This window comes from Dasypus novemcinctus, chromosome 17 (genome assembly GCF_030445035.2).
Source record: "Dasypus novemcinctus isolate mDasNov1 chromosome 17, mDasNov1.1.hap2, whole genome shotgun sequence".
Taxonomy (NCBI): domain Eukaryota; kingdom Metazoa; phylum Chordata; class Mammalia; order Cingulata; family Dasypodidae; genus Dasypus; species Dasypus novemcinctus.
Window position 1 is genome coordinate 27,875,629 of NC_080689.1, and position 26,310 is coordinate 27,901,938.

Here is a 26,310-nt window from a genome sequence, read left to right on the forward strand (position 1 = left end):
TCTTACCAAGACGCCCCACAATTCTCCATGGTGCACTTTCTCTGTTGCTGCAAAGAGTGATAAAGTCAACTTGTTCAACCACAGGTATGCTCCTGCCAGCCTTGGTTGGAGAGCATTGGCGATATATATTCAATCATTTAAAAGAAGACTATTGACTATCTACTCATTGCTGTGGTTTACAAAAGAGACGAAAATCTCTGCCCTCTATAGATATTATTTTATTTTTGGGAGACAGATAATACATAAATAAAAGAAATAGAGTAAGTTAGATGGTGATAAGTGATAAGTGCTATAAAATGGAACAGGAAAGGTGCCTTGCTATTTAAATAGGGCAATCAGGGAAGGACTCACTGTGAAGTTGCTATGGCAGTATAGTTGAGAAGGAGAGAGGAAGGAGTCCTGAGGATATCTGGGGAAGAGACTTTCAGGCAGAGGGCAAAACAAAGCCCTGAGGCATGACTTTGCTTGGCTTGTTCAAGGAAGAGCAAGGAGGTCAGTGTGGCTGGAGCAAAGAGGGCAGGAGGGAGAGTGGTAGAATTTAGTCACCCAATTGAGGGGCAACCTAATCATGTAAGATGTTGGAAGCACTTTAATTTTTTCTGAATGCTTCAGAAGGTATTGGAGGGTTTTAAACAGAGAAACAATAAGAATATATTTTATCTCTCTCTTCAGCAATGGTAAGTCGAATTCCTTTTTCCCTGGGCAGGAAATCCAAGGTTTATTACCTTTGCCGATGACAAAATGTTGGAAAGCCTTGTGGCAAAGCTGTTGCCATTGGCATCCTTCACTTGCATTACATCAAAAGAACCAGGGTGTCTTTCTCTGTTGGTGATCACACCAACACGGCTGAGGTTGGCCCCACTGATCACCATGCATGCATTGCCTGGGTCAAATTTGATAAAGTCAGTTATCTTGCTAGTGCCTAACTCAATCTGTATTGTGTCATTCACCTTGACAAAAAGATCTGGGTAGCCAAGGATGTGAGCATCATGAGTCACCAGGTGTGGGATTCCCTTTGAACCCAGAGATACCTTCCTTACTTTGCACAACTTGTACTTTGCCTCTTCAGCTGTGATACAGTGAATAGTGAAATGGCCATTGGTGTAGGAAATGCTCACCTGTCTTTTTGATGCTAATGACATCCATGAACCCAACAGGGTATGTGACATCAGTTCAAATCTTGCTGTCAATTCTGATGAAGCACTGCATACATATTTTCTTTACCTCATCTGTGGTCAATGCATACTTGAGTCTATTCCTGAGGAATATTATGAGAGGGAGACACTCCCTTAGCTTGTGGGGACCTATTGATGGGTGAGGTGCAAAAACAGGGATAGTTTGTTGAGCATCCGGTGCTTAGGTGCTGCAACATGCTTTTAGTGCTTCTTAGGGCCCTATGCGATGGTAAAATGCTGAGAAGGAAGGATTATATATATTTTTAAATGGGTTGCTCTGGGTGATATATGGGAAGTTGACTCTCCAGAAAAGGCTAAAAGGAGGGAGATTAGTTAGGAAGCAATTTCAGTAATCCAGAAGGGAAATGATAGTGACTTTGACCAGGAGATAGTAGTAGAGATGATGAGAACTAAGTAGACTTTCAACTTTCATAGAATGCCAAGTGTATTTGCTTAATGGATTAAATATGCATGTGAGAAAAAGAGAAGAGCAAAGGCTGATGTCATGGTTGGGACCAGTACAAGTGGAAACTTGGACGTGGACATTGATTGAGATGGAGAAGATTGGCAAAGAGCAGGCAAGGGGTAGGGGGCAAATAAAGAGTCTGTGCTTTAAAAGATGCCTTTTAGACTTCTAAGTGCACAGATCAAGAAGTCAGCTAGATAGAGAAGTCTGGTGTTCACTAGAGAGGTCCAGGCTTCAGTGGTAAAGATAAACCAGCAAGTAATAAAAATGCATGCAGAAGCTAAAATAATTATTTCCCAACTACCTGGAAGGCTATAGATAATATAAACGAATTCACTGTGATATTACTCATTCTATGTTCTCCTTGACTTTAGCCAAAGCCTCAACTGATGGGATTTCTTTGTCTAATGGAGTGATGCAAACCTTTATTGCAGAGGTTTCTGGGCCTTTGGTAGAACTATCTGTGGTTCTACCACAGATACATTTGCTGGAGCTCCCCATTTACCTTTCCTACTGGCCATGGTATGTCAAGGTAGTTCTCAGGGGGTCCTCCCAGTCAGACAGGTCTTGGTGCAATTTTCTAGTGGGGAATGGGAAAAATGGGGTCACATGAAAATACTTTGAGGGAAGAAGTGTCAAGAGTATGAAAGGATGAAGGAAAGGAGAAGGCAGTGTTCTAAAGATGAATTTTATCTCCTTTACTGATCATTACAATATCTTTGTCCTGGGAGTTAAAACAATCTCAAACTCAACTCAGCACTATCTCCCCATCCACACCCCTCCCCCCCACTCAATTGGAGACACAGCTGAGGAAATCACAGACCTACCTCAGCCCTCCTCTACTTCAACGCCCAAATTCAAAGCAGGTTGTGCTTAGACTCTTCTGCTATTAATTTTCATGATCCAAACAGTCATTAAATGAAACTCAGCCCAGGTTTTTCTGTTCAGTTTTTATTACCACCACCTGACTAATTATTAAAATGTGAGCAAGCATCAATTAACTCCAGACACATACATGACAATTACACTGGGGAGACATGACAGGGTTGAATAACACATCCCTTTGGAGTGCTTAATAATCTGGCAGAGACCAGAACTCTATGTATAAACACCAAATGCATCTAATTGACTTCATGGGAAATGAGGTCCCCATGTCAAAACATCTGGGTACAATTTTCTGGGCATTTAAACACTCTCTGGCTCTGGAGAGGCATTGAGACGGCTCCTGGTTGTGTTTCATTGGGATTTAAGCAATCCTCTTCCTCTTTATCCTTACGCCCTTTCCCTCCTTACCACATAACACTCTTCTCTTTAGCTCTTGGTCAATCCACGTGTTAGAGGTTGAAATGAAGGGCTTTTCTCCCCACATCTCATCTCTTAGTCCTTCACCACATTGAATTTCTGGCCATTCCACGAATAGGACAGATGGATCATAACAAAACACTTTGCACATGTTCTTTGCCCCTAGTTTAGCTGATTAACTGTTCTTATCCTTCAACTCCTAGCCTAAATGTTAAAGACTTAATGTAGCTTTTACTGACTGCTTGGGGACAGTCAATAAAAGCTGTTTTGTACTCCCTTTACCCTCTTCCTCTCTCTGGAATTGTACTTATCAGATGTATGTCATAACTTAACTGCTTACATATCTGTTTTTTCCCTAGTGTGTGAACTGCTTGAGTTAAGGGAATGTATGATCATGATTTTTTTAGCCTCAGTTCCAAGTTCATAGATCATTCATGAATGTTTATAGCATTAATGAATTGATTTTTGCTTGGTCAAATAAAATAATTAGGCTAGAAAATACGACTTAAATGAGTTTTCCTTTATCTTGGTTGATTTTCCTGTACCTACTTGGCCACTAATGAGAAATACTGGTACGTTTCATATCCTCCCTAGGCTTGGGGAGGAGTCCTGGGCAACACCTGGGAGATAAAATGGTCCTGTGGTTCCTTGTATAGTCAGAAGACCATCAGGATCACCTGGGAGACTTGATAGGAATGCAGATTCCTGAATCCTACTTCAGACTATAGAATCTGACTCTTTGAAGAAGTATGGACTAGGAGTCTAGATGTTCAAAAGTTCCCTTAGTGATTCTTATAGATGCACAATTTTAGAGTCACTGTAGTAGAGGGAGGAAGGAAGGGTAAGATAAGGTCTTCCTTCATAAATGCAGTCAGGCTACACTATGATATAAAATAAAACCATTACAGACCAGAAAATATTGAGAGGTGAAATGGCCCTGCATCCTATAGTTGAAGAATGGACACCATTTTATTCTCAGACTCTCTTACCAACCTTCTTATCCTCCCTAATGCTCTTCATACATCTTCAGACCTATATGCTTCTCAAAAGTTTTTGCCCCTAGCAAAGAAGAGTGAACTTACACATCTGGTATACTTCTGGTGTTCTGGGGAAATATCCCAAAGCAGTCTACTGGCAAAAGCATTATTTCTCTAAAGTCTTCAATTTTATCTTAAATTTTCATGTTGCTTATAAATTCTACTCCATAATAGATATTCATTTGTTTCAAAAATTTTAAAAAGTAATCTTTAAAAACACTTACTATTGAATACAATTTAATCTGCAGGAAATTATACCTGTTTGTCCTCTGTCATAACCCCAGGGCTACTATTTCCCCATGTGAGAAAGAGTCATCTTAAAACATCAGTAGAAAAGGATTATGGTAGGAGGAGAAATGTAATTATAAAACTAGAATAGCTATAGATGTACAAGAGGAATGATCTAAGAATCATTGTCTAATACAATTCCTGTAGATTTTCCCCTATGTCTCCTTCTAAGAGTTTTATGAGTTTAGTTCTTTTTTTGGGGGAGGGGGGTTGTTCATCCATTTTGAGTTATTTTTCTAATATGTTGTGAGGTAGGGATCTAATTTATTTGCTTGTATGTGGATATCCAGTTTAACCAACACCATTTGTTGATGAGACTATTCCTTCCCCATTGAGTGGACTGATACACTTGTCAAAAATCAGTTGGCCATAGATGTGTGGGTAGTAGCTAAATGATCTGGGGCAAGTGAAATGATTTTTCAGACTTCTGATCTTTTGTACCTAAAATGAGAACAGAATACCAACCCTTCAACAGGAGTTGCAAAGAATAAAGATAATGAATACAAAGCAAAAGGTCCATAGTAGACTTACAAAAGTAGTATCTTTTGCTTTTCTTCTGGTCATGATGGAGTAACTGGTACTTGACCAGCCCTTGCACTGTAAAAAATTTGAAAACTGGACAAAAAATATGAAATAACTGTTTCTAAACATTTGAAAATAGGCAGCACAATACTGTGGATCCTGAGAAATGGGAAACAAACAAGGTGAGCAATATATCATCCCAGCTTACTGCCCGGAGCAATTTATGGACTGTGTAAAGACAGAGGGAACTCAAGCAGAGCTAATTTTGCTGAATTGAGAAGACAGAAATTAGTTTAGAGTGACTAAGGTGGCTATAATTTGTGGGCAGAAATTCTGGCGAGGAGGAAGCTATCCAGAATATTATATAACTCTGCGTAGGGATTCCCTCAATTCCTTGGAAAAATACAAATCTGCAAATGTGTAGGTGAAACTCAACAAAGGCAGGAAAAGAACAAGTTCTGGGGACAGAACAACTTACAAGGGAACTATAAGCTGAAAACTCCTCAGTGCCTATATAAACCCATTCTAACAAAGCTTTATAACAAGGCTCAAAATGATTTTATAATCCACAATAAGCTAATTGCCTTCCAGAACAAAGCAGAACTGTTTTTAAGGAAGTAAACAAAATCTAGACATTCACAATGTGACCTTCAGAATATCTAGCATCTGATCATAAATTATTTGATGTATGAGACAGCAGGAAAACATGACCATAACCAGGAGAAAAATCAGACAACAGAAACATACTCAGAAATGACAGAGACGATAGAATTAGCAAAGAAGGACTTTTAAAGAGCTGTGATAAGTATGAACAGAACCTCAGTGACCTGTGGAATAATATCCAGAGTTCTAACATACATTAAATTAAAGTCTTAGCAGTAGGGGGCAGTAAGCTATTTAAAGAAATTATGGCCAAAAAATTTTCAGATAATGATGAAAAATAGAAACCCTTTGATCATGTGAAAGTTGGGAGGGAAATTGCATTATAAAGGGCAATAAAAGGAATGCTAGGTAAATGAACCTACAGAGGACCACTAAAATAATTGTCTTAGCTACTGCTGATCGTGGTGTTATCAATGGATGAGCACCTTTCATGTGGAAGCAGAGTTTTGTCTGGGAAGCTTTTAACTCACAAGTTAGAAGTGAAGGTAATTTTAGGTTCATTCATGGATTGTTTCACCCAGCTTCCCAGAATAGGAAAGGAGACAAGAATTCAGGGACAGAAATCTTCTCAGTACCAAGATTTATGCAAGTTAGTTTGATCTTTCCTTGGGAACATGAATATGAAGAGAAAAAAAAAAAAGGTGGAGATTGTAAGAAACCAGAGTATTTTGATGAAATTTGGAGTATATCTGTCTAATTCTCATCTGCTTCTGTACGTCAGGGGAAGGCAATATTGCAGTAGAGGAAACAATGATGGCTGTGATCTATGGAATCATTGTACCATGATGTCATTGTTATGAGTTCATTACTCAGATGGAAAAATGAGTTTTTTATGCTCTATTATGAACCCATTTATCATGGCTGTTGGTCATTACAAGAAAAACAGGTAATGTAGTTTGGATATAACAGCAAAATCCATTAAATATAAAGGACAAACTGTACTGATATTTATTTGCTAAAAAAAACAAAAACAAAATAAAAATAACAAGGGAAGAAAGCCAATACAAATGCTGAATCAGGCTTGTTAAAATATACTGTTCACTTAAATACAACAACCCTGCCTAGGGATCATTTAAACCATTTAAAGGCATAGAAATTTAGATGCAGAGAAATGAAGTGATTGTCCAAAGTCATATAGTCATAGTAACAGCAGAATCAAGATTTGAACTCAGCCACTGGACTCCAAAGCCAATAACCCTCCTATTTACCTTGCCCCCTGAGAATGGAAGAGCTTATCACTGCAGGACATATGAGACACATGGAGATTTCTGCCAGGAGGAAGTGTTCCTGCCTTGGGATTCCTTAACTGTTGGCCAGGGATCTCCTTCTCCTTTGAAGACATCTCTTTTGTTTATCCTGTCTGGGAATGATTTTGTAGGCTAAAATTTCAGAATTGATGGAATCTTCAAGCATCTAGTCCAGAGGTGTTTCTTTCATCAGTCTTGGGTGACATGGTAAGTGGGGATTCAACCCAACCTCTCCTGGGAAAGCTCTTTTCTTACCTATTTAATATATGGGACTTCTGTGTTAAGGCTCATTTACAAAAAAATTAAAATAATCTAGTTTAACCATCTCAGGTAGGGAAACAGAGGCCCAGAGTGATGTGCCATTAGGAAACACTTAGTGGTAAAGCTAGAACAAGGATTCTGATCTCTTTCCTAATTTCTAATTAAGTTTGTTTCTCTCTGTGACTCTGGTTGCTAAACTCCTGTAGCCCTTTGGCCATTAATGTGGAAACATTTCATTCATTTTGTCCTGATCTTTGTGTACATTCTTCATCTCCCTTCTAAAGCAAAATGTCTTTGAGGGCATGTCATTTCATATCGATGTCAACCACTATCTGAATTAGGACACAATAGCTGACTCATTCATCCACTCATTCATTCATTCATTCATTCATCCATCTATGCAACACACATTACAGGTGTTTGATATACACCTGCCGATTACACAAATAAATTCAGCCACTATGGATTTCAATCCATAGGTCATTAGCTTTGTTCTCCTGTTATTGCTCTTTTCAAGAGCAAAAAATACAAGTAAGCCTGGAAGGCCAGTTTCAAAAATAGAGAATTTCTAAAGCAGCTTCAATGTTAAAGGCATAATAAAATAATTGCAATTTTTTTCTCATGATGAAAATGAGCTAATGCTGCTTGTCTTTGTGGCTCTTGGTGAATGCAAAGGGATATGGGTAGAAGACGGAGACTCTGGAAAATCAGTGACAGAGAGAACAGAGGGTTCAGGGTCTGGAGGTCTGCAGCTGCATCCAGGTATATACCACATTGCAAATACCTTTTCAAGTGTTTTAGATTCGGTTAACTCAGGATTTATTTTGCTAACTGCCTTTTTCATTTACTTCTCAACCCCCTGTGTACTTCAAATGGCAATTTAATCCATCTGTTTCATACTCATTTACACTTAACTCATCTAAATGTTATTTGGAGGGAAAGACATCCAAGAACTCCTCCTGTTGAATTTAGTTGATATGGATCGATCTTCAATTCCAGAAAGAAAAGCATAAACAAACACATACCAGGATCATTTGGTTTAATTCATAACATAGGAGCCCTTTCTTTCAGCCATCAGCAAAATTGTGGCATAAGTATTTAACCTTTGGTATCCCTGCATTTCCTATTTCACCATCATTTGTCTTCCTTTTGTGTCCTTTCTTCTGTGTGCCTCTTCCATGCCCTGCTCTCCTAAGGTAATTCTCCAACGCCATGAACCCATAACACAATTCCCAATAATTTTGTAATTCCTGCTTTACTCATTGGCAGGCTGTTTACCTGGTAAAGGAATTCATGCTAAGATGTTCATGGAAAATACTGGGACGAAACCAACAGCACATGTGAGAGTTTCATATGTGCCAGCAATTGGATTAGTTTATTATATCTAGATAACCAACCTGGGAAGGAGATAGTATTCCTAGCCTCTTTTTTTATTTTGTAAAGATTTTTTTATTTCTCTCTCCTTCCCCCCAGTTGTCTGCTCTCTGTATCCATTCGCTGTGTGTGCCTAGCCTCTTTTGAAAGATGGAACTTAGGCACAGAGAGGTTGAGTGATTTGCCCATGGTCATAATTGCTTGTACCTTGATGAGTAGAAATTTTAATCAGGCAGCCTGACTCCAAGCCCTGCAGTCCTCACTACCACACTCACAGCCTCTAGTTGCTTTAAGACCTCCTAAATGTGTTTGCATTTTTTAAACCTTATTTTTTATTAGAGAAATTATAGGTTTACAGAAAAATCATGCAGAAAATAGAGTTCCCACACACTCCTTCCTCCAGAGTTTTCCCTATTATTTGCAGTTTGCATTGATGTAGTAACTTGGTTACAATCAGTGAAACAGTTCTATTATAATTATACTATGAACTAGAGTTCATAGCTTACATTAGGTTACACTGTGTTTTAAGTCCTATGAGCGTTTTTTAATTTTAAAAAATTTAACCAACTTTTGCTTGTGTTGATTCTATTTTTTCTTCTCTATTTCATTTATCTCTAGTCTTTGTTATTTCCTTCCGCTTGCTTTCAGTTTCATTTGCTCCTGTTTTTCTAGATCTTTCTGTTATGAGGTTAAATCTTTCTTTTGAGAACTTTCTTCTTGTTTAATGTAAGCTTTTAGAGCTATAAATTTCCCTCCCAGCACTGCCTTTGCTGCATCCCATAATCCCATGTTTTGGTATATTGTATTTTCATTTTCATTTACCTGATGATATTTCCTAATTTCTTTTGTGATTTCCTCTTTGACCCATTGGTTGCTTAAAAATGTATTGTTTAATTTCTACATATTTGTGAATTTTCCAATTTCTCCCTCTGTTATTGATTTCTTGCTTCATTCCATTATGATTGGGGAAGATATATTGCATGATTTCAATATTTTAACATTTAATGAGACTTGTTTTGTGACTTAACATATGATCTATCCTGTAGAATGAACTATTTGTACTAGAGAAAAATATGTATTCTGCTGTTTTTTTGGGTGAAGTGTTCTATATATGTCTGTTATGTCCTGTTAGTTTATAGTATTGTTCAAGTCCTCTATTTACTTATTGATCTTCTGTCTGGATGTTCTCTTCATTATTGAAAGTGGTGTATTGAAGTCTCCTACTATTAAAGTTGAACCATCTATTTCTCCCTTCAAATTGTTAATATTTGCTTTATGTATTTTGGGGCTCTACCATTAGCATAAATCCATTTACAGTTTTTATGTCTCCCTATTGAACTGACACCTTTATCAGTATATAGTGTCCTTTTTTGTCCCTAGTAAAAATTTTTGACTTAAAGTCTATTTTATCTGATATAGTATAGCTACCCCAGCTCTCCTTTGGTTATTACTGCATGGTATATAAAAATTTTCCATTCTTTCACTTTCAACCTACTTGTGTTTTTGAATTTAAGGTGATTTTCTTGTAGACAGCATGAAGTTTGGTCATGCTTTTTTATCCAGCTGCAAACCTCTATCTTTTGACTGGGAAATGTAATTCATTGACATTTAAAGTAACTACTGATAATGGACTACTTTCTTCTGCTCGTTTGCTATTTGGTCTTTGTAAGTCTTATATTTTTTTGTCCCTCAATTCTTCTGTACTTCGGTATTTGGTGGTCTGTAGTGTATATTTTGAGTTCTTTCTCTTCCCCTCTGTATGTATTTTTCAGATATATTCTTTTGGATACCATGGAACTTATATTTAATATCCAAAACCTATAGCAATCATGCTTGCTTTGATACCAACTATGGTGAAAATATGTTCTTAAGTATAATCCATTCCTGTGGGTGTGAACCCATTGTAAACAGGAAGTTTTCTGTTAAGTGAACTAGGATTGGTCCTAATCCTACTACTGGGGAACTTCATAAGCAGAATGAAATTCAACAAGCCACAGGGTGCCATGAGAAACTGGAAGTCAGTGGAACCCAGAAGAGAAAGGAGAAGATGCTGCCATATGCACTACCACGTGACAGAAAAGTCAGGACTAAGGATGGCCAGGAGCCAACTCCAGAATACCACAGTCTTCTGTGAGAAAGAACCACCTTGGTGATGCCTTGGTTTTGGACTTCCCTAGCCTCAAAACTGTAAGCCAATAAATGTCTAATGTTTAAGCCAATCCATTGCATGGTATTTGTTTTAGTATCCAGGAAACTAAAACACCAGCTTAACTTCAAAAACATACACAAACACTATTTCTATGCCCCTCTGTCCCTCCACCTTTTTAATGTACTTCTTACAAATTTTATCTTTATACATTATATGTCCAAAACCAAAACTTTATCATCATTGCTTTTTATGCATTTGCAGTTTAGAACCTGTAAGAAGGAAAAAATGGAGTTATAGATCAAAATTTCAATACAATAGTAAAAGCATTTATAATTACCCATATGGTTACCTTTACCTGAGATCTTTATTTCTCAATGCTACTTCAATCCACTGCCTAGTGTCCTTTCATTTCAGTTTGAAGAACTCCCTTTTGCATTACTTATAGGGCAGATCTAGTAGGGACAAACTTCCTCAGTTTTTGTTTATCTGAGAATGTCTTAATCTCTGCCTTATTTTTGAAATTTAGTCTCAACAGATGTAAAAGTCTAGGCCTGCAATTATTTTCTTTCAGCACATTAATTATTTTGTCCCATTGCCTTCTTGCCTCCATGGTTTCTGATGAGAAATAGACAGGTAGTCTTACTTGGGCTCCCTTGTACATAACACATTCTTTTCCTCTTGCAGCTTTGAGAACTCTCTTGGTCCTTGGCATTAGTTTGACTACTATGTGTCTGAGTGTGGTTCTCTTCAAGTTTATCTGGTTTAGGTTCATTGAGATTGATTTTTGAATGTGTATAACCATGTCTTTCATTAAATTTGGGAAGTTTGCTGCCACAATTCCTTTGAATATTACTTTTGCCCTTTTTTCTCTTTATTCTCCTTCTGGCACTCTCATAATGTGTATATTGGTATACTTGATGATGTCCCACAGGTCTCTTATGCTTCATTTACTTTTTTCCTTTTTGCTCCTCAACCTCAATCATTTCAATTATTTTGTCTTCAAGTTCACTGATTCTTTTTTCTATTAGCTCCAATCTGCTGGTCAAACCCTCTAAGGATTTTTTCACTTCAATTATTGTGGCAGTCACTCTAGTATGTCTGTTTCGTTCCTTTTTAAAATTTTTATATCTTTATTGAAGTTCTCATATTGCTCATGCATTATTTTCCTGATATTGTTTAGTTCTTTCTCCATATTCTTCTTTTTCTGCTTGAGCACATCAAAGATTTTTTTTTTTTTAAATCTTTGCTTAGTATGTCCAAAGTCTGGTCTTGTTCACTGATAGTTTCTGAAGTTTTGTCTTGTTTTTGTGGATGGGCCATAATTTCATGTATTGTATTGTTTGTATTGTAATATTCTCTTGCACACCATACATTTAATATTTTAATGTGTTAACTCGAGGGTTTAGCCCCTGAGCTGTCTGTTCCTTAAATTTGTATCCAGCTAGTGAGATAAGAGAGATTTCCTTGAGTGCCAGGAGTTAACAAAAGCAAACAAACTGGTGCAAAAATATAAAAAAACATTTAAAGTCTTTGCAAATTGGCTCTGTATTGGCTGGTGATTTCCTTTAGAGTTATCCCTCCTATACAGAAATTTAGCCCAATGCAAAAGTGAAATGCAGGTCCTCTTTCTCTTTTCTGAGACTTTGTCTTATCCTGGACTTGTGGCCTTAGGAATTCCCCCATTTATAGGAATCCAAATGTCCCCTCCACTCCTTATGAGATAGACCTTGTTCTCCTCCAGAGTGCTCAATTGTATATCTTAAAGCCAGTAATCCTTTGCCCCAGTCTGCTCTGACTTAATTGTTTATAACACTGCTTTTAGCTGTCTGCAAGCTACTTCTACCTGCAGTGCAAGTCCTGGAAGGATGAGTAAAAGTTCTTTAGGCTGCCACCAGGTAGACTGACAGGGATATACAGGAACCTCAGTATGGGAATACGAGTTACTCTGCTCTCTTCTGGAGAAGATCCAGAGATCACAGTGGGAACATAGCCTGGCTCCACACTGGGCAAGGAAAAGGTTAGAGGATATCTTACAGTTTTTTGTTTTTGTTTTTAAGGAAGTACTAAGGAATGAACCCAGAACCTTATACATGCAAAGCAGGTACTCAACCACTGAGCTATATCTACTCCCCATTCCTATAGTTTTAAAAGATGCATTTTCTTGATTTGGTACTCACCCAGTTACTACAACCCTTTAACTTTTTTTTCTGGAGTTTTGAGGAAAATGGCTCTACCAGTTGAGATTCTGTGGAGGAGCAGCACCTTGGAGTGTCTTATGCCATTATATTGATTGACTGGCCAACATGTTTGTAATTTAAGTGGCACTTCCTTAATCTAAAGAATGACTCTGATGGGTGAGAAGAGGAGCAGGCATTGCAGGTGACCTTTCTGTTATTGTATGTGGTTATTGGGAACTATAGCACAGCCCCTCAAGACTTTTGAGCTATAGAAATTGGTGGGTGGAGCTGGGAGGGAATTATTCCACCTTCATTTGCAGCTTTACTTATAGCTAATATATGTCACTTTGTGAGTATTTTAAGTATCCAGATATAAATTTACTTCTTTCAGGAATTTATCCTGGTAACTTCAATTGTAGATGACAAACATATATATTTTTTCTTTATTTTCTTTTAAATGTTACATTCAAAAAATATGAGGTTCCCATATACCCACCCCCCCCTCCCCCACTCCTCCCACATCAACAACCTCTTCCATCAACGTGGCACATTCACTGCACCTGGTGAATACATTTTGGAGCACTGCTATACCACATGGACAGGGTCTTCATTGTAGTCTACACTCTCCCCTATTCCACCCAGTGGGCCATGGCAGGACACACAAATTTTTGACATATGCACTTGATTTCCCAGGGAGTTTGAGGCTCTGCAGCTTAAATTTGCTTTCCCTTCAACTTCCCAGGCACATCACCAGGCAAGACTCAGATAAAGAGGATAAAGAGCAGCCCTCCCATGATGCTCCCAACAGTATCTCAGAGTGGTGGTTCAAGGCATGGTCTCCAGTATCACCTGGGAACTTGTTAAAAATGCAAATTCTTGAGCTCTGTCCCAGAAGTCCTGAATAAGAAACTTGGGCATTGGGACCCAGCAATCTGCAATCTGCAGATATAAGAATCTAATAGGTAACATTAGAAATCTAAATGAGGGAAGCAGGTTTGGCTCAACTAATAGAGTATCTGCCTATCACATAGGAGGTCCAGGGTTCAAACCCAGGGCCTCCTAGCCTGTGTGGTGAGCAAGCCCACATGCAGTGCTGATGCATGCAAGGAGTGCTGCACCATGCAGGGGTGTCCCTGCATACTGTAGCCCAATGCGCAAGGAGTGCTCTCCTCAAGGAGAGTCACCCCACACAAATAAAGCGCAGCCTGCCCAGGAGTGGTGCCGCACACACGGAGAGCTGACACAACAAGATGATGGAACAAAAAGAGACACAGATTCCAGGTGCGGCTGACAAGAATGCAAGTGGACACAGAAGAACACGCAGCAGACGGACGCAGAAAGCAGACAAAAGGGGGGGGGGGGGCAGGAAGGGGGAAGGGAAATAAATAAGTAAAAAAAATCTTTAAAAAAAATCTAAATGAGAGGGCAGAAAAAGACTCAATAGCAGCACTGAAATACAAAGGACAGAAACTTCAGCTGGAGCCCTTATGGGCTGGAACAAGTCTAATACCTGATACTAGTTACCCATGGGGGGTTGCACATGTCAGGAAGAGGTGAAGAGAGCATGAAATCAAGGCAGGAGAAGGTGAGGACACAGCTCAGAGAATGAGAGGAAGGTGATTGTCATTCCACATATGGCTCTAAATATGGGAGAAAAGTTTCCCCCTTTGGCTGATATTTAATAGCTCTCAAAAAAGCAGGCTTTTGGAGATTTAAGTGATCTTTTTGTCCTTTTTCTTGCCACATTTTAGATGTCACACATTTGGGCTCAGCCATACTCCAGGCATTAAATCCCCCGTTGTACAGTTGGCAGTATAATGGGGTAGAGACACCCAGCAGTAGGAAAAAGGATGTGAAGGGGAACTTTATTCTCTGAGTCTCAGTTTTCTCATCTGTAGAAAAGAAATAATATCTACCCTACCTCTTGAGATATCAGAAAGATAATATGTTGAATTATGGGTTTTGACTACTGTAAACTATATAAAGAACTCAATCACATGAAGGTGTTAAAGACAACAGCCTAAAAGAGTTTTTCCTGATCCTCTGCTCTGCCACTCCACACGGGAGTTTTCAAAGAATATTGATGTCTTATACTAAAGCATTTTTTTCCTCAGTGTCAGTATGGGTGGTGGGGCAAGTCTCCTTCCTCAGATTGCAAATTTCTCCAGCTGGTCCTCTCTTGAAACACCTTGGAGAGTTAGCCAAGTTGCAGTGTGGGTTGCCAGAACAATGAAAGTTGCTGCCTCTTACAATACTTCTTTCTCCTGAGGTACCTACCCTTTCTGATTGCCTTTGGCATAGAGCACGAACTCTAGACCCTGGCGTCACTCTACCTCTTAAGTGGAGACAATCAGTACTCATGATGAACTGTCCCCCCTTTACAGTCCAAACCTACTTTTCTTTTTCTAGGATTTTGCTATTCTGTTTTCCCCAGAGTTCTATTCCAACAGCTAACTGCCAGTTATTGCACCATTTTACCAGTTTGTAGTGGCTGATTTTGCTGCCCTCCAAAATTCTAGGCCCAGTTTTCCAAGGCAGTAATTTCTCAGAGCCAGTCAGCCAATGTGGCAACATCCAGAGGTTGGTGAGGCTTGTTGACTCAATACTTGCCTCCTTTCCTTCCACTATCCATATTCTCTCTACAGCTGCCAGCAGCACTATCTTCCTCCCATCTTCCTCCCAGCTAGTTTTCAACCTGAAAGGTTTAGCTAATGCTGCCTACAGACATTTGTGATCATAAATGGCAGGGGTGAGGGTCCCACTGTTTTTTTTAATAGGAGACACAGTGGGGGAAGGGCCTCTGACCTTGGAATCCTGAGTTTGAATTTTTACTCTGCTACTTGGTAGACATGTGTATTAGTCAGCCAAAGGGGTACTGACACAAAGTACCCGAAATCTGTTGGCTGTTATAAAGGGTATTTATTTGGTGTAAAAGCTTACAGTTACAAGCCCTGAAGAGTCCAACTCAAGGTTACTTCCTTACCAAACTCTCTTGCCATGTGTTGAACCAAGATCTGACGATGTTAGCCTTTCTTTTCCCTCTTAAAGCAACATAGTTCAGCTTTAGGATGACATAGGGCTCATCTCTCTTCCGAGGGCTGATTTCTTTCTGAACTCAGCTGTTCAATTCTCTTCACAAGATCAGCTGTAAATTATCAGGCAAATGGCTCATCTCTCTTTCTGGGGCTTCTGTGGTGCCTATGGAGCGCTCTCTCTTCCTCTGTGTATATTCTCTGTGTATCTCCTTCTGTGTTCTCCTTGAGTACCTGTTTATATAGTCCATGAAGGGACCGGGACTCAGCCCTACAGACACACTAATGATGTGGTCGAATCAAAGCACTAATCTTGACTTAATCAAGCAAACGTAGACTTTGAATTTAAATTAAACAAAGGGTATCATGCCCAGAGGAACAGACCAGTTTACAAACATAATCAATATCTCTTTTTGGAATCAATAAATAATATCAAACTGCCACATTGTGTGACTGGGTGAAATACAAACCTCTGTGAGAAAGTAATCTGAAATTCCTTATCTTTAAAGTAGTAATAGTAACTATTTCAAGGAGTTATTGTGGTGCTGAAGGGAGAGAATGTAAAATGTACATGTAAAATGAGTCTCATGGTGTTTTTTTCAATTTTTAAAAAATTTATTGAAGTATATCACTCATACATAAACATACATAAACAATAAGTGTGTAGTAATAGGTGTGAACTTACAAAACAACACATATAATATCATACAGGGCTCTCATAACTCAAGTACCACCAATATCTTGCATTGTTGTTAAACATTTTTAACTAAAGATTAAAGAGCATTGTCAAAATATTACTACTAACCAAAGTGTTTTCCCCCAATCCACCCTATTATTATTATCTTTATATCGTTTATATATGAACATACATAAATAATTATATAGTGAAAGTTGTGAACTTACAAAGCAAACATGCATAACATCATACAGGGGTCTCATACATCAACCCTCCACCAGCACCTTGCATTGTTGTGAGATGTTTGTTACAAATTATGAAAGAATATTATCAACATCTTACTACAAATTATAGTCCTTATCTTACTTTTGGTGTATTTTTTTCCCCAATCCACCTATTATTATTTTTTAAACATATTTTTTGTGACAGAAGTTATAAACTTATGAAACAATCATGCCCATGTGCAGAATACTCGAACAACACCCTTCTGTCAACACACCACACTGTGGGGAAACATTTGTTGCAGATAAGATAATATCATCTAATTGTTACCACGTCCATAATGCACATTTGGCTCACATTTTCTTTTCTTTTTTTTTTTTAAGATTTATTTTTTAAAAATTTCTCTCCCCTCCCTCCTCACCCCCAAAACGCCATCCCCCCCTTCTCTGCTTTCTGTGTCCATTCACTGTGCGTTCTTCTTTGTCTGCTTGCAATTTTTTTTTTCAGTGGCTCGGGAGTCTGCATCTCTTTTTGTTGTGCCATCTTGCTGCATCTGGGTCACGTTTTCCATACTGCCTCATTATCAACACAGTACATCTTTGGCATAGATGCAAGAATATTATATTATTGCTGCCAACCACAGTCCATAGGTCACTCCAGTTGTATTTTTCCCATGCTTCTCTACATTCCCACCACCCTGCAGTAGTGGTGTACATCTGCTCCAGTTCACAAAGGACACGTTTGCATCTGTATCATCAACCATAATTCTCATCCACCTCTTGGTCTACTGTGCTATTCAGTTCATAGACTATTCTGTAGCATTCTGTCAATTGTGTTTACATACCTAGACTACCATTTTCAGCCAGATCCCCATTTATAAAATAGCTGTTACTCACTATTTGTTACCATCCACTCTATAATTTCTGTACTTTTACAGTAAATCCAATTAAGACTTCTCCATACATTAAGCACCAGTAGTCCATCTCAGTCCTCCTCTTATCTCCTGTAAGAATCTACCACCTACCACCAGGTCTTGAAGGTATTTTCCTACGATTTCTTCTAGAAGCTTTATGGTTCTTGCTTTTAATTTTAGGTTTTTGATCCATTTTGAGTTAATTTTTGGATACGGTGTGGATAAGTTTTAGATAAGGGGTCCTTTTTCTTTCTTTTGGCTATGGATTTCCAGTTCTCTCAGCACCATTTGTTGAATGGACTGTTCTGCCTGAGCTGGGTGGGTTTATAAGGCTCGTCAAAAATCACTTGACCATACGTGTGAGGGTCTCTTTCTGAAGCATCAGTTTGGTTCCATTGGCCTATGTGTCTGTCTTTATGCCAGTACCATGTTGTTGTTGTTGTTGTTGTTTTTACCACTATACCTAGGTAATATGATTTAAAGTCTGGAGATGAGGGTTCACTTTTCCTTTTTAAGATGTTTCTGACTATTTAGGACCCCTTACCCTTCCAAATAAATTTGATAATTGTGTTTTCAATTTTTTAAAAATGCTGGTGGAATTTTTATCAGGATTGCATTGAATCTGTATATCAATTTGAGTAGAACTGTCATCTTAATGATATTTAGTCTTCCAAAATATGAGCATGGAATGTTCTTCCAGTGTTTTAGGCCTGTTTTGATTTCTTTTAAGACTGCATTGCAGTTTTCTGAATACAAGTGCTTTACATCGTTGGTTAAGTTTATTCCTGACTATTTGAGCTTTATCTGTCATTTTTATTTTTACCATTCTTTTGACACTTTTAGTTACTTTTATTGATATAATCTTCATTTCTAGATTCTCTTTCAGGCCTCTCTCTCCTGTCTTTTCTTTTCAGGCTCTAGCACACTCTTTAGTATTTCCTGAAAATCTGGTCTCTTGATTCGAAATTCTCTCAGTTTCTGTTTATCTGTGAACATTCTAATCTCTCCCTCATTTTTGAAAGACAGTCCTGCTGGATATAAGATTCTTGGCTGGAAGTTTTTCTCTTGTAGTATCTCAAATATATCATACCACTGTCTTCTTGCCTCCATGGTTTCTGGTGAGAAATCAACACTTAATCTTATTGGGTATCCCTTTATGTTATGCATTGCTTTTCTCTTGCTGTTCTCAGAATTCTCTCTTTGTCTTTGGCATTTGATATTCTGATTAGTATGTCTCTTGAAATTGGTCTATTCAGATTTTTTTTTGGATAGGAGTATGTTGTGATTCTTGGACATGGATATCTATGTCCTTCAATAGGGTTGGAAAATTTTCTACCGTTGCTTCTTCAAATATTTCTTCTGCCCCTTTTCCCTTTTCTTCTCCTTCTGGGACAACCATGACATGTATGTTTGCATGCCTTTTGCTGTCATTTAATTCCCTGAGACCTTGTTCAATTTTTTCCATTCTATTCTTTTCTTCATCTGTTCTTTTGTATGTTCACTTTCAGAAGCCATTTCTTCAAGTTCACCAATCCTTTCTTCTGCCTCCTCAAATCTGCTATGATTCCAATGTTTTTTTAAAATTTCATTTATTGTGCCTTTCATTTCCATAAGATCTGTTATTTTTCTATGTATGCTCTCAACTTCTTTGTGCTCATCTAATGTCTTCTTAATATCCTTAATCTCTTTAGCTATCTCATTGAATTTATTAAGAAGATTTGTTTGAACATCTATGATTAGTTGTCTCAAATCCTTTATGTCCTCTGGAAGCTTATCTTGTTCCTTTAACTGGGCCATAGCTTCCTGTTTCTTGGTGTGGATTGTAATTTTTTGTTGGTGTCTTAGAATCTGGCTTACTAGAGTATTTATTCTGGGTATAGTTTTTCTCTTTAGTTTAGGGCTTTTTGCCCTTTCTCTCTTGCTGGTTGTGCAGTAGGAGCCAAGGATGTAGTTGGTGCTATAAGCTGTGGAGGCTCAAGCTGCCTTCATTGTCCCAGGGACCAATGAAGCTTCTCCCAACTTTTTCCTTTGCCAGGAGTAGGGACAGAGTCACAGTTGTGTGGAACAATCCAAGTTGTGCAGGCCCAGACTGTAGTTGCCCAGACTGATGAAGTTTCACGCCCCTTTCTCCCCTGCCTGGGGTGGGGATGGGGCTGCAGGTATGGGCAGCAATCTATTCAGTGCAGGTCCAGGATGACCGCAGTTGCGATTATTCAGTATGTGCCAGCTGATGGTACTTGCAGTTACCTGAATAGGCTGGTTTGGTGTCCGCCAGCCTCCTCCCTGCCAGAGGTGGGTCTGAGGCCTGGGCTAGGTCAGCAGGGTGATCTGGGTGAAAAAAACCAGTTACTACCATCACTGTGATTTTTGTCTGGGGGCAGAGCCAAAATGGCAGCTATTGGCCTCATTCCAACTTGGACAGATTCACACCCTAGCTGTTCCTAGGGTTATATCTTAGCCAGCTGAATCTACTAATCAGTAGCTGAAATCGGTGGCCAACTGTCTCTTCCTCCCCTGTTTTTGGGAGATGGAGCTTCCAATTCCAGCCACAGAAGAGCTCCTGGGGTGTCTTGTGCTGCCAAAGTAGGATGATCACTTGCCTCTGTGGCTTGGCCAGTAATTTTCCAGAGATGCTGGTGCAGGACCCCCAGCTTCCTCCCTGTTGGAGGTGGGCTTGGGGCTTAGGCTAGAACTGCAATCTAATCTGGATGGAAAGAAGCCAGTCCCCACCAGCACTGTGATTTTCAGTCCACCCCACTTCCCCTTGTGCCAGGTACAGAGTTAAGATGGCAACTACCGGCCTCTTTCTGACTTGGACAGGCTTAAACTTTGTTGGTGCCCAACCATCTCTTCCTCCCCATTTTGGGGGAAGTGTAGCTTTCAATTCCAGCTATGGAACAGCTCCTGAGGCGGCTTGTGCCTCCAGTGGAGTATGGGCACTGGCCTCCATGGCGCAGAGCACTCTACTTATGAGTCTTCTCTGCAGATGAACAGTCTCCTCCTGCCACTCTTTCAAGGACATTGCAGGATGCTCTTCTGGCCTCCTGGAGCCCCCAAACAGGTGCTTCAGCTAGCTCCCGAGAGCTCTGGGTGTTTGCTAATTGCCCTGTAGCAAAAACTGACTCTAGGAGCTCCTCACTCTGCCACTACCATGATGTTTTAAACTAATTTGGTGGTGTCTATTCAAAACCAGACTTAGCAACAGGTGGTGCAATCTGTTTGATGTCTGATCCTTACTTTGTTATCTACAGTAGGAATGTTAAGATCATCAGCCCACAATTAAGGCCCCAGTAACTGAAAAGGCTCTTATCCCAGTCCCTGCACCAACCAGAACAAAGGCTCAGGCTACTATTTTGCTTGAGAGGTGCCACAAACCCCTGCTACTCCAACCAGTCTCTTTATCATCTTCAAACAACCTGCAGCACAAGAGGTTGGTTGTCCCTGGCCACACCATCATTGGTCAGTTGTAGCTATTGAATTCTTGTCTACCACTCTACTCTGGGAAAGTCCAGCTCCCCAGAGCGAAGACAAGGGCAGGAGAGGAATTCAAGTGACAAGAAGGCATCCACAAGTGCGAGCATCTGTAGTTGTCCAGTGCTGGATTTCTGATTTCTTGCCACGAGGCAGCGTTAAGCTGTATTATGCTAGGTATGATGTAGAAATAAGATTTATTGTTAACATGGTTTTTACCAGAAACAGCAGAAGAACAGGTCTTTAGTATTGAGGATCTGTTTCTCTCTCTCTTCAGGAGAGCTAGTTAACTCCTTTATATAGTCTTCATTTGCATTGCAAACTTCCCCAAGAACTGCTTTCTCAGAACTGCCTCCATGATGGAGGAAACTAGAATCTGTGAATCCCCACTTCCTTCTTAGAGTTTTCTTTATTTGCATGCCATTTTTCTCATTGAAATCTACTACCAATCAGGGGAATATATAATACTCAGGGTAGATGGGAGTGGTGTGCATACAGTGCTACCCTAACTGGACCTTTATCCTACTTGGTTCGATTCATTTGGTGTCATGACTATTCTCACTATTGGGGTTTGTCTTAGTTTGCTAAAGGCTGCCAGTGCAATATACCAGAAATGGGTTGGCTTTTATAAAGGGAATGTATCTGGCATAAAAGCTTATAGCTCCAAGGCTGCAAAAATGTCCAGATCATCAGAGATGCTTTCTTACCAAAGATCAGCTGCTAGCAGATCCTGGAGCCCTGTCAAGTGGCAAGGCAAGATAGTGGATCTGCTGGTCTCTCTCTACTTTCTCCTTGAGCTCAGCTGTGGGTGTCAGGCATCTCTCCATGGGCCTCATCTCCTTGTGCCTCTCAGGGCTTCTCTGTCTTTCTACAGCTGTAGGCAAACCTGGTGTACTCTCTCTCACATGGCAGAGTCAAAATGGCAGGGCTCCTCTCTCTGCATCTGTCTTTATTTTCTCAAATATAAGACCCAGCAAGAGGGTGAAGACCCAACCTGCGGCATACCTCATCAATGTTGTCCAAGCAAAAGCCCTGAAAAACTCTAATCAAAGATCCCTTAACAAAATTTAATGCACTCAAAGGGCCCCATACATTCCTGTGGGAATGGATTAGTTCAAGAACATAATCTTTTTCTGGGATTCATAAAATTCAAATGATCACAGGGTTAAACTGGTTTATTATTCTGCCTTTTTCTCTATTATTTATTTATTTTTTCCTTTTGCAAGATCTGCTCTGCACTTTCCCCTAAATTTACTAATTGAACTCAATTTTCATTAGCTAAACTCGATGTCTTTCTCCTCCTTTTGCGTCACAATCACATTTCTATTTAATATTAACTTAAAACAATTTCTCCTTCCATCCCCAGTAAATGAAAGGAGGAGCAGTGTCAAAGAAGACTTTTCATTTCAGGCAGCAGAGACATCTGGGCTTGGCTTCTGCCTCTATTTTCTTCCTGGGCATGATGAAGGGTGGAGCAGACATGAGGGAATTAAGATCACCTATGTCACCCAAAGAACTGAAAGGCAGAGGAGCACCATTTTATCTTCTGCTAGAAAACCTCCCTATTATCTCTCTCTTTTTTTTTAAGATTTATTTTTTATTTATTTCTCTCCCCTTCCCCCCCCCCCCAGTTGTTTGCTCTCTGTGTCCATTTGCTATGTGTTCTTCTGTGACCACTTCTATCCTTATCAGTGGCACCGGGAATCTGTGTTTCTTTTTGTTGCGTCATCTTGCTGTGTCAGCTCTCCGTGTGTATGGCGCCATTCCTGGGCAGGCTGCACTTTCTTTTGCACTGGGCGGCTCTCCTTACGGGGCGCGCTCCTTGCGTGTGGGGCTCCCCTATGTGGAGGACACCCCTGTGTGGCATGGCACTCCTTGTGTGCATCAGCACTGTGCATGGGCCAGCTCCACACGTGTCAAGGAGGCCCGGGGTTTGAACCGCGGACCTCCCATGTGGTAGACAGACGCCCTATCCATTGGGCCAAGCCCGCTTCCCCCTATTATCTCTTGAAGGCTAAAAAGCAGTCCCTTTTCCTATTTATTCACTGTATGTACCAGGGAACATGGCTAAGTCAACATACCATTCTAAGAATTCCAAAGGCAAAAGATCAAACATTTGTGCTAATACGTGTCTGTGTGAATGTGTGTGTTTGTTGTGTGAAGGGGAGGTGTGAGGTTAATGGAAAGAATTTGAAACCAACATTTTGCTTTATTTCACCCATAAAGAATGGCCGTCTTCAGGCCACATCCCTGTCTGGCATATTGATGTGACCACTCACCCCACAGAGCTAAGGTGGTCAAGTCTTCTTTGGACTGTGAATACACTGCACTCTCCAAAGGATGCATTGTTGTTATCTTCCTTCTTTTATCTTTGTCATCCCTGTGGCATTTTACTGAAATCACAGCTCTCCTTCTGACAAGAGTTGTTCAGCTCAGATAAGTAGCTCTGTCTTTAAATCTACCAGGAAAAGAAATTAAGGCAGACCTTAGTAGTGGTGTCCAGTATTGTATGTTGCAGGTTGGAAGACAACCAGTGTGAGGAAGCTCGAATGTGTCTCCCCAGTCCCTTACTGCTCCCCCAACTCAATTTATCCAGCTCTACCCAATAGACCTGCAGCAGAAGTGTCAGCAATTACTCAAGAACAAACAGTGATTCATCGGCTGTGACAGAACCACTCTGAGAGAATAACAATCCTTTCTCTGTGTTCTCTCAGGAATTTCTCTGAAATAAGGGTCTGGTCTAATCTTGGTAGAGTCACAAACCAGCGCCTTAATTCTAGCTCTTTGACTTACCAGGTGACATTGGGATAGTGGCCTCTGTGAGACATAATGTCTTCTTTTAAAAGAAAGAAAAAGAAAAGGCAAGATGATAACATTTACAGACTGAGTGGTTATGGCAATGAACATAATAAACATAAATTCCCTGAGTGCACTGAGAGTGTACTCAGAAATACTGATTGTCTTCCTACTTCCCACAGGGAGACATTTAATGTTTGGAAGCACCTCATATCTCCATGCAGGTGATGACCTGGAGAACAGATGCACTAAAAAAAAGCACAGGGAACTCTCACTCTCCTTCTCCTCCACCCCCATAGTCTCCTCTACAGATTTTATTTGAAGAGAGTGCCAGTGCAAAGAAATAATCTTTAAAAGTCACTGATCTAGGGACCAGATATCGCTGAAAGGGTTGGAACATTAAAGGTTAACTCAAAGGAAGCCACTCATGTTGGGAAATAAAGCCATGCCATAGATGGGGAAGAGGCTGTGGCAAAGTGATACGGGCACTTAACTGACTGCAGACTCTGGCTCCATGTCTAGATTTGCATATTGTCCATTTAGGAATCATATTATACATTATGGAATCCACCAGTTCCAAGAAGGGCTGCTAGAAATCATGTCCTTCAAGGAATTTACTGAAAGAAGGAGCAAATGCCACACACCATATAAATGGGATCACTCATCTTCCCTCAGGAAGTCTTTTATATTTTAGAGACCTTTTGGAGAGGATCCCTTCCCAGGTTTCTAGAGTTCCCAGGATAGATGAAAGGTTAATAACCTACTTTTGCCACTATCCTGTGAGTACTCTCAGAAAGGAAATGGGAATCAAATTTAGAAACGTCTGAAAGGAAATCTAGATACAGGCTATTTTTAGATGAGAGGCCAACTGAGGCTATATCACCTGGTGAGGTACTAGCAATTTAACTTGGTTTTAAGGGAGTATCTTAAATAAGAGCATAGACTTAAGTCTACAAAAGCAGTAGGAATAGTGAGCTCTCAAAACTCCTACTCTTCAGAGCCAAGGCCTCAGCCATGGCTTATGTATAATCAGATCTACTTCATTTAATAAGAGAAACAAACACTTATTTCCAGGAAAGTGCATGAACCTAGAGAAAAAAGAAAGTTAATGGTGAGACTTTGTTTCGGGAACTATCTAAAATTTCAAATGGTGCCCTGAAAGAAAAAGAAATCAAGGAATATAGAAAAACGGAATTGTCAAGGACACTCTGGTTTAGGTGTCCACTGTAGTTCACCGCTGTCCACTTCTCCAGCTGGCATTTGAATTCTTCTATCAGCTGGTCTCACTTTACCAACCTGACTAGATCTTAGTGACTTAATTACAAGTTCTTTACTTGACAGACGGATAACCAGGGATTTTAAGAGATGGCCTTTTCTCACACAGTTGGTTAATATCAGTGACAACATTAAAATTAAAATTTATGCAAGGGAGTGTTAGTGAAAAACACCTTTTATGAAACAGCATACTTCCTCGAGCAGCTGAGCATATGTGTGTTCTGTGCTCATCCCTCGGTAGTGACTGTGGCTGATGTATATTTTCTTCTTTTTCATTGTCTATGTTTTCTTCAATTTACATGTAAGATTCCTGGTTGATTTTAAGTAAAAAGGGAAATTTAGGGGTTCATATGACTGGGAAGTCTAGGAATACTGTTTCAAGAACAGCTGGAACAAGCAGTTCAATGGAGGGGACTCTGCTTTGCTAGATTTCTTCATTTGTTTTGCTCTCAGTGTTGCCTTCATTCTAGATGAGCCTCCTCCATGTGAATGGAACATGGCCAGTATTCCTGCTTTGTATCCCCAGAGAAAAAATTTCTCCAGAAGTATTCTGCTTGGGCCCTCTTGGATCATATGACACGTGGTAGCTGTGTCCAGGGACGGAGGCACTCTCCTGGGCTAACAGTGGTGTCTTGGGCCTTTCCTGTTGCTGACCAGGAGAATGCCAGGGTAGACAACACTGGCAACACTTTATGGGATAGACGGGAATTGGTTCACAAAAGATAAGAAACAAAAACCACCAGTCCTACAAATGTATTACTTTTGCAGTAAGAAGGATAAAACATAGTTCTTTTGAGGAAAAAAAAACAACTAACATTTCTGTTGTCTTCCTAACATTGTATCAATCCTCACAGTTTATTGTCCTCTCTACTTTCTACTCCTGCCCAGGGTCTAGTCCACCCTCCACCATTAATCACACTGTATGATACTCTCAACTGTAACATCAACTTCCTGGGCCTCGGTTCACTTAACTCTGTGAATGACTAATACACAAGCCCAAGTACAAACAGACTCCGAATTAAAGGTGCTTCCCCATTTTCCCAATGGGAAGTATGACAGTCGCAGAAAAGGTTTTGTTCAACTGGAATATGTAAACTTTTCAGGGTGCAAATGAATCTGTCAAAATATATTTATTTTTAATCCATCCAGTTACATATATATACCAAAATAGCTCTTTATGAAGTTTTACTTAATAATACAGCATTTTTCCATCTTCATGTCTCATAAATAATTTTATTTAAGCACCTAAAATATGCAGCATTAG

General features: G+C 39.7%; 1 pseudogene; it reads right to left on the reverse strand.

Annotated features, from left to right (window-relative positions):
- Positions 1 to 628: 628 nt before the first annotated feature.
- LOC101419297 (small ribosomal subunit protein eS4-like) lies at positions 629 to 9,884 on the reverse strand (annotated as a pseudogene).
- Positions 9,885 to 26,310: the final 16,426 nt, after the last annotated feature.